Below are 9,006 nucleotides of genomic sequence, written 5' to 3'. Positions count from 1 at the left end.
AGATAAAATCAGAACAGTAGATACAATCAGTAGTTAAATGTAAGTTTTGAAATTTAAGCTTAAAAGTGTGGATTTGGTGCTTTATTCAAATGCAGCTGAGAACAGGTGAGTCTTCAACCTGGATTTAAATAAACTGAGTGTTTCAGCTGATCTGAGGCTTTCTGGGAGTTTGTTCCAGATATAAGGAGCATAAAAGCTGAATGCAGCTTCTCCGTGTCTGGTTCTGACTCTGGGAACTGATAAAAGACCGGATCCAGATGACCTGAGGGATCTGGAAGGTTCATACTGGGTCAGGAGGTCATTGATGTATTTTGGTCCTAAACCATTCAGAGCTTTATAGACCAGCATCAGAACTTTAAAGTCTATCCTCTGACGGACAGGCAGCCAGTGTAAAGACCTCAGAGCTGGACTGATGTGGTCCACTTTTTTGGTCTTAGTGAGGACTCGAGCAGCAGAGTTCTGAATGAGCTGTAGTTGTCTGACTGATTTTTTAGGTAGACCTGTAAAGATGCTGTTACAGTAATCAAGCCTACTAAAGATGAATGCATGGACTAGTTTTTCCAGGTCCTGTTGAGACATCAGATCTTTTATCCTTGAAATATTCTTGAGGTGATAGTAAGCTGACTTTGTTACTGTCTTAATGTGTTTTTCTAAGTTTAGGTCTGCATCCATCACTACACCCAAATTTCTCGCCTGGTTTGTGGTTTTTAGATGTATAGATTGAAGTTCTCTGGTGACCTGTAATCGTTTTTCTTTGGCGCCAAAGACTATTACCTCAGTTTTGTTTTTGTTTAGCTGGAGAAAATTGTGGCACAACCAGTCATTGATTTCCTCAATGCATTTACCAAGAGCCTGTACAGGGCCTCGGTCTCCTGGTGACATTGTGATATATATTTGTGTGTCATCTGCATAGCTGTGATAGTTTATTTTGTTGTTGTTTATAATCTGTGCCAGTGGGAGCATGTAGATGTTAAACAGAAGGGGTCCCAAGATGGAACCTTGGGGAACTCCACATGTGATACTTGTCTGCTCAGATGTGAAGTTACCTATTGATACAAAGTATTTCCTGTTTTCTACGTATGTTTTGAACCAGTTTAGTACAGTTCCTGAAAGACCTGCCCAGTTCTCCAGTCGTTTGAGTAATATGTTGTGGTCAACTGTATCAAATGCTGCACTGAGATCCAGTAAAACTAGGACTGACATTTTTCCACTGTCTGTATTCAGACATATGTCATTAAACACTTTGGTCAGAGCGGTTTCAGTGCTGTGGTTCTGTCTAAAACCTGACTGGAAGGCATCGTAGCAATTATTCTGTTTTAAGAAGTAACTGAGCTGTTGAGAAACTGCTTTTTCAATGATCTTACTTAAAAAGGGGAGATTTGAGATCGGCCTGTAGTTGTTCATTTGTGTCTTGTCAAGATTGTCCTTTTTCAGTATAGGTTTGATTACAGCAGTTTTTAGTGATTCTGGAAACACGCCTGATAATAAAGAAAAGTTGACGATCTGTAACAGGTCTGACTCTAAAGTCTTTGAGACCTTTTTGAAAAAACTTGTTGGCAGGACATCTAAACAGCAGGAGGAGGAGTTCAGTTGACCTAAGATGTCCTCCAGGTCTTTGCTGTTAATAGGTTGAAACTGTTTCATGGTGTTTAAACAGTTTTTTGGTGGACACAGTACATATCCTGGATCTGCTGTTGATGTACCAATTGCTTGTCTAATTTTTTGGATTTTTTCTGTGAAGAATTTGGCAAAGTCATTGCAGGCCATGGTCGAATGAAGTTCAGCTGCCACTGACACAGGAGGGTTTGTTAGCCTGTCAACTGTAGAAAATAAGACCCGAGCATTATGGCTGTTTTTAGTGATGATGTCAGAGAAATATGACCTCCTTGCATTCCTCAGTTGTAAATTATAATTGTGAAGTTTCTCTTTATAAATGTCATAATGAACCTGGAGGTTTGTTTTTCTCCATCTGCGCTCAGCTTTCCTACACTCTCTTTTTTCATTTTTCACCAGTGTGGAGTTTCTCCATGGAGACTTTTTCCTTCCAGAGATAACCTTCATCTTAATGGGAGCAATAGTGTCCATTACATTTAACATGTTAGCATTGAAGCTATTGACGAGCTCATTGACTGACCCTCTGGACAGGTCAGGTGTTAATGGGAAGACCTGGTTAAAAATTGCACTACTGTGTTCAGTTATACACCGTTTTGTGATCACTGTTGTTGATATATACCCTATATACCATAGACAAATCAACCTGAAGAGAAAGGTATTGTTGCTATTATAGAGAGTGTGATTCTTCTTTTCTCGCTCTCTCTCTCTCTCTCTCACTCACACACACACACACACACACACACACACACACACACACACACACACACACACACACACACACACACACAGTGACACCACTGTCACTCCTCATATTAAACTGGTGTGAAACTTTCCCACGTCTGTCACCTTGTTATTTTCTTGCCTGCTCACTGTTTACTCAGCAATAAGGGTGATGCACATACCCACACACATTTGTACATACATACAGGGAGTGCAGCATTATTAGGCAAATTAGTATTTTGTCCACATCATCCTCTTCATGCATGTTGTCTTACTCCAAGCTGTATAGGCTCGAAAGCCTACTACCAATTAAGCATATTAGGTGATGTGCATCTCTGTAATGAGAAGGGGTGTGGTCTAATGACATCAACACCCTATATCAGGTGTGCATAATTATTAGGCAACGTCCTTTCCTTTGGCAAAATGGGTCAAAAGAAGGACTTGACAGGCTCAGAAAAGTCAAAAATAGTGAGATATCTTGCAGCAGTCTCAAAATTGCAAAGCTTCTGAAGCGTGATCATCGAACAATCAAGCGTTTCATTCAAAGTAGTCAACAGGGTCGCAAGAAGCGTGTGGAAAAACCAAGGCGCAAAATAACTGCTCATAAACTGAGAAAAGTCAAGCGTGCAGCTGCCAAGATGCCACTTGCCACCAGTTTGGCCATATTTCAGAGCTGCAACATCACTGGAGTGCCCAAAAGCACAAGGTGTGCAATACTCAGAGACATTCACCTCGGTGAATGGCTGACATTAGGTCAAGCCTCCCTGTTGCTCCCTGACCTTTACATGCTATCAGAGCAGGGAGACCAAAGCTGTAATTAAGAGCATGAAGTTTCTTTGTGGCCTTCAACTCGCTCTCAGGCCTTTCAGAATTGAACATCTCCATTCACTTCTCAACATTGTTTAATTGTTCCTCTAATCTGTTTTGATTCTATCTTACATCTCTCATTTATTTATCCATCTAGCATCAGTGGTGCAGAGGTAGAATGAAATAGTTTCTAGATATAAATAGTGTCTATATGACAGAATTATGACTTCTGTAGTTAAGTCATACAAATAAATGTTCAAATCCAGACTGTAACTGTGCACCATATAGGGACTGGCTGAGATGACATCTTGGACCTTACTGGAAGTATATGTTTGTGCACCAACAAAGAACCTTCATATGTAGCCTTAACATATATTCGCATTAAAACAAAGTGTTTTTCCTCTCTCTGTGTCTCTGGACACAAAGAGACAGGCTTGCAACATGAATCCAGTCTAAACTTAAACTGCATCAGCAATCCATTTTCCATTGGCCAAGAAGATTAGTCTTTCGTCAAACTGCTTCTCTACATTTGAAGTCTTGTCCCTCGGCAACAAAATGTTTTCTCAGGTCACTCTGACCGTGACCTTTGACAACTCAAACTGAATCATTCTTGTGTACAAGAATTGTTTTTATGTTTTTGAGACACAAAAATAGGAGGCCTTACATTGTGTTCGCACAGATGGATGGATGTAGTTGTCACCTACAAATAATGATAAAAAAACATGGTGACTACACTGGAAAGGTGGCAGGCTTTTACTGTGAAAAATGAAGGAATGCATTTAAAACTTGATGCTCTGGTTATCAGAGTAATTTTTCAAAATGCCTTAATAGCATCATTGATCTTACTTGTGAGTGTTGCAGTGATGCTTTTGATTGCTACTTTTCTTTCTTCCCAGAGTGGTTTTTATTTTTTGCTAATTCTTTACTACTTTGGTGATGCAACCTACCCTGTAGATGTGCTGGTTCTTTGTGTGACAGAGTTTTTACCAAAAAGCACAGGCACGGATCAAACAAAGGCAGGATTTTCACTCACAAGACTAAGATTTAGATTTGTGGGTTTTGGTTTGAAATACATCCTTTGATATCGTTACCTATTTGTCCAGGAGGACTAGTGGTACTGGCTCAGTCTCTGTCTGTGGGTGGCTTATCTTGGTGGCTGGCACCCCTGTGATCCATCTCCACTCACCTCCAGTTTAGAAGCACCACTTCATCCTCCTGCTCTTACAGAGATCATTCTGTCTACTGCTGCCACTGCTATGGTAGGGGTGCTGAGGTTCCCTAGTTTTTTGAAGTACCTGTGTGTTTCCATGCACAAGACTGACACTGTTCCTCTCCTTCTCCGTCTCAGATTCCTTCCTCGAGTGCCAACCAGCATCTAAGAGCTCCCTAATGGCTTTTGAATTCCCTGTCTGCCCATTGTCACAGCCACACATGGATCCCAGTACTCTGACAAAAGGGCAGCAAGGATTCAGTTGAGGAAAAACTCCACTGAATCCTTGCTGCCCTCTTGTTACATTATTTCCAGTTCTGTAATAAAATCCTAAAACATTGCCTCAATTTTCAAGCTCTGAATTTGGGTCCACTGGCTTAGGTAAAGTTAATTGGCTGATCTAATTCATTTCAGTGACTGAATTCAACACCAGTGCCTTTCATAAAAGGGTTGAGGATTTTATATGCACACTGCTTTGACAAAAGTGTTTGCCCTCTTGCTTTTTTGTTTTTTGTATATTTGTCACCAGTGTTGGGTAAATTACTTTAAAATAGTAACTTAGTTACATTACTAGTTACTTCTCTCAAAAGTAACTCAGTTACTTCAAGTTACTCGTTACTTTCAAAGTAACTAGTTACTAGGGAAAGTTACTTTGGTTTTACTAAGAATTCTCTTGTTAATGTGTTTCTTCCATAACTTTGCCAGTCTTCTAGCTTGCTTACTTGCCACAAGTGCACTGTGCCACCTACCAATAGAAAGGAAAAGATAATGTGCATATTTCCACGAGAGAAATCCCACGCCTGGACCGTCATTGACTGCTGCCATGATTCTAGCCTACGTCACAGAGTCATGTGCGCCTTTTACATCCAACACAAAAACTGCAGTCGTGGTGCTTTCGTTTGTACTCAGAACTCGGAAATTCTGCCTTCTGAATAGGAAGATGTAGGCAACACCAGACTGCAGATGAGCTGCATACAGAGCTGGACTGGGACAAAAAAATCGTCCCGGGCATTTTGACTAGAGACTGGCCCACCATTATAGGAAAAATCTTAAAGCCTTTGAATGAAAACAAACGCTGTTGTGACAGTGATGTACACTGTTCTGATGGTATATATGCATGAATCTATCAATCGTTTGTTGTAAGATTCAGATAATTATTTTTTAAAAGCTAGACATTTTAAATGAGAATAAGAAAGAAAAGTATTTCCTTGTGCCCCCCTCTCCCTGTTAATGCCCTACATGCCCCCCTGGCAACACTTTGCTAGATCCGCACCTGCACAGTTACCAGCTGTCAGCTACCTAAAAAAGGATCCAGGTGTTATTTGTCTCTCAGAAACAGTTCATAACTCTGAATACCAGACGGGACGGTTGGCAACTCTAATAACTTATGAACAAAATAAAGTGCAACATCATTAACTTCATAGCACCACCCAGCTGTATAGAAACTCCGTCATGCTAACTAGCACGCAGTACGGAAAAAGTCAGAATAACGAAAATAAACTCCACCTAAACTTGGTTCATATCTGACCCAGAGAGACTGCAGGTCATAACTTCTTACCTGAAGTTCAGTTCAAACTTGGACCGGCGGCCGCCTCGGGTCTCTTTTCCTTCTGCGTCCCTTTTCCCTCATCCACCTGAAAGCTTCCACCACTATCTAATGTTACTGAATCTGTGAAAGCTCCGCGATAGCCACCACACGAAGTAACGAGTAACGACCCTATCTAAATCCCAGTAACGACTAACGCGTTCCTGATTTTGGCATAATAACTAGTTACCGTGCTCGTTACCACAATAATAACGTAATTACTGTAATGCGTTACTTAATAACGCGTTAGTCCCAACACTGTTTGTCACACTTAAATGTTTCAGATCAAACTAGTTTTAATATTATACACAGATTACTAGAGTAAATATGCATCATTCAAGTCCTGATGCAGCAAAACAACCCCAGACCATCGCACTCCCACCACCACCATGTTTGGCTCTTTGTATAATGCTCTACGAATGAAATGCTGTTAGTTTTGCATCGGGTGTAAAATGACACAGAGCTTCCAAAAAGTTCACCTATCTCATCAGTCCACAAAATAGTTTCCCAGACAATAAGACAATATAGCTGGAGACTATGCCATGTGCCCATGTCATGGAAGCAATGCATCATTCTTTTCTGCTACACTAATTGGGAACTGTTCTCTATCCACCTGGCTATCATACTAGTCATTATTGGGGAAAGGTTTGGTACTCTATAGACTGCGTAAGACTTTAGTGCTGTCAGTATGTTGGCCTGCTGCCTTATGTCCGTTGGTCAATGTTGCAGAGAGGTAGAAAGCAAATTGGCAGGGGGCCGAGATTGAAACTTTTTCCAGCTTACTCAGCACAACAGTAAAAAAAAACTTGCTAAAGAACTGGTCAAAAATCAATGTATCGGGAGCTAAAGAAACAATATAACCTGTTTGAACGACTATCGCCCCATCGCACTCACTTCAATTGTAATGAACTGTTTTTAGAGGATAGTCATGTCCCATATCAAAGAAGCCATCCTGGACACATTAGACCTTCTACAATTTGCATATTGGAAGAATTGTTCTACCGAAGACGCCGATACTGCAGCCATCCGCACAGCCCTCTCACACCTCGAAAATAAGGACACCTATATTCGCTGGGTCCTGGACTTCTTCACAGGCAGACCTCAGGCAGTTAGAGTTGGTACCAGGACATCAGGTAAAAAGCACAGGGACTCCCCAAGGCTGTGTGCTCAGTCCACTCCTATACACCCTCTTCACCCATGACTCTGTCCCCTCCCAGAGCAACACCTCAGCTGGTGTTCTTGTGCCTGGGAAATAATCTCTCCTTAAATGCTGAAAGCCTAAGGAGATGATTATTGACCTAAGGATGAGGAGAGACAAACACACCTCACTATACACCAATGGGACACAGGTGGAGAGGGTGAAGACCTTCAAATTCCTCAGCAACCACATCAATGAGGATCTCACCTGGACCCATAAAACTTGGCACATCATCAGGAAGGCTCAACAACAACTTTTCTTCCTAAGGAAGCTGAGAAAATTTGGATTAACCTCCAAAATTCTCAGCGACTTTTACAGATGCACAGTGGAGAGTATCCTGACAAACTCCATCATAATGTGGTACGGGAACACTCCAGTGTGTCATTAAAACAGCACAATTCATCTATGGAGTACCCTTCCCACCACTACAACACTCGGGTCAGGAAAAGGGCACACAACGTCATCAAGGATTGCACCCACAGCACGCACTGTTCACACTGTTCCCACTTCTGCCATCTGGCAGACGCTACAGGAGTGTGAAAGCAAGGACAACCAGATTAAAAAACAACTTCTATCCACATGCCATCAGGCTACTAATAAGTAACTGTCAAACTGTAATTATCTTTAACCTAACCTGTAAATTTGCAATTTTCTACATTTATATACAACATAACACAACTTCATACAATATAAAAATTTTAATATTGCATACTCTGTATATATTAGCACTGTGACAGTGTTGCAACTACTTGCACTTTAGATTCTGGCTACACCCACACATAAGCTACAAGTGCTACAAAGGGAACCTGCAAAGTAAAAATTTCATTGCTCTGTGTAACCACTTGCGTTTTGCGGTGTATTTGACAATAAGCTTCTTTAATTTTCTTGAATCTTGAATCTAAAGGTCACATGACCTTTAGTCTTTATGGTAGGTCAAGCTGCAAAATCTAGTCCACAAGAACTGTTCTAATCTATTCATTGATGCACAATGTACATTATTAAAGTTTTCTTACTTATCACATGAGTAGTATTTTTCCTAAACACAATCACTAGAAAACAATGGCTGCAAAATGACAATTGCATTTTTCCGAGTGTATCTCATTGCAAACTCGATTCTTTTGGTTATCCAGTCAGCCCATTAACATTTGGATACTTCTGACAAAGTTTTGGCAATTCTCTTGAAATTGTTCATGTGTGCAAGAAATCAACAGAAAATCACTTGGCAGGGATGTTTGTCACACATGATCCTTTCAGACTTCCTGAGACTGATGCTAATACTCTGTGAGCCCACAATTGCAGAAACATCCTGGAACTAAATGGAGGAGCTTGGAAAACTGTTTTTGTGTACACTGAACAAACCTTACAAACCATCTCTCTTTCTCTTTTTTATTTTATTTTACCAAAACTGTAGAAAGGGCCACAAAAAAGACTGAACAAGTGCTCTGAAAGCCCGCAGGGCACGCTCCACAAGATATAAACTGGCTCATACTCATCCATGCATGAATTTCATATTGCACAAAATGAAAGCCTTAGACGCAAGCGAAAACGCCCCAGACGCCCCTAATTTGTCGCGTGCACATTCGTACCTTGACGCGTGTCCAACACAAATCAATCGCGCCTCAAAATTGCATATTTTGACCGGAAATGTGGGAGGAATGTGGGAGGAAGTTGTGCCTGACGTTATCTTTGCAAGATGGCAGCTGTCGAGCTAGCGCTTGAAGAGAGAGTCTCCCTTCTATATTTACTGTGGAGAGCAGAGCAGCGGCGTAAAAGACGTCCTCGCCGTACCTGAAATAAACTCTACATGTGTCAAGTTGGGTGCCAATATTTGCTGTGTAGTAGAACAGAGACATTAGTCATTACAAATGTTTA

The sequence above is a fragment of the Rhamphochromis longiceps genome, linkage group LG2 (genome assembly GCF_057381845.1).
Source record: "Rhamphochromis longiceps isolate RC_006_pf linkage group LG2, R_longiceps_female_GT1.1, whole genome shotgun sequence".
In the NCBI taxonomy this organism is placed as follows: domain Eukaryota; kingdom Metazoa; phylum Chordata; class Actinopteri; order Cichliformes; family Cichlidae; genus Rhamphochromis; species Rhamphochromis longiceps.
This window is presented reverse-complemented; position numbering follows the sequence as displayed.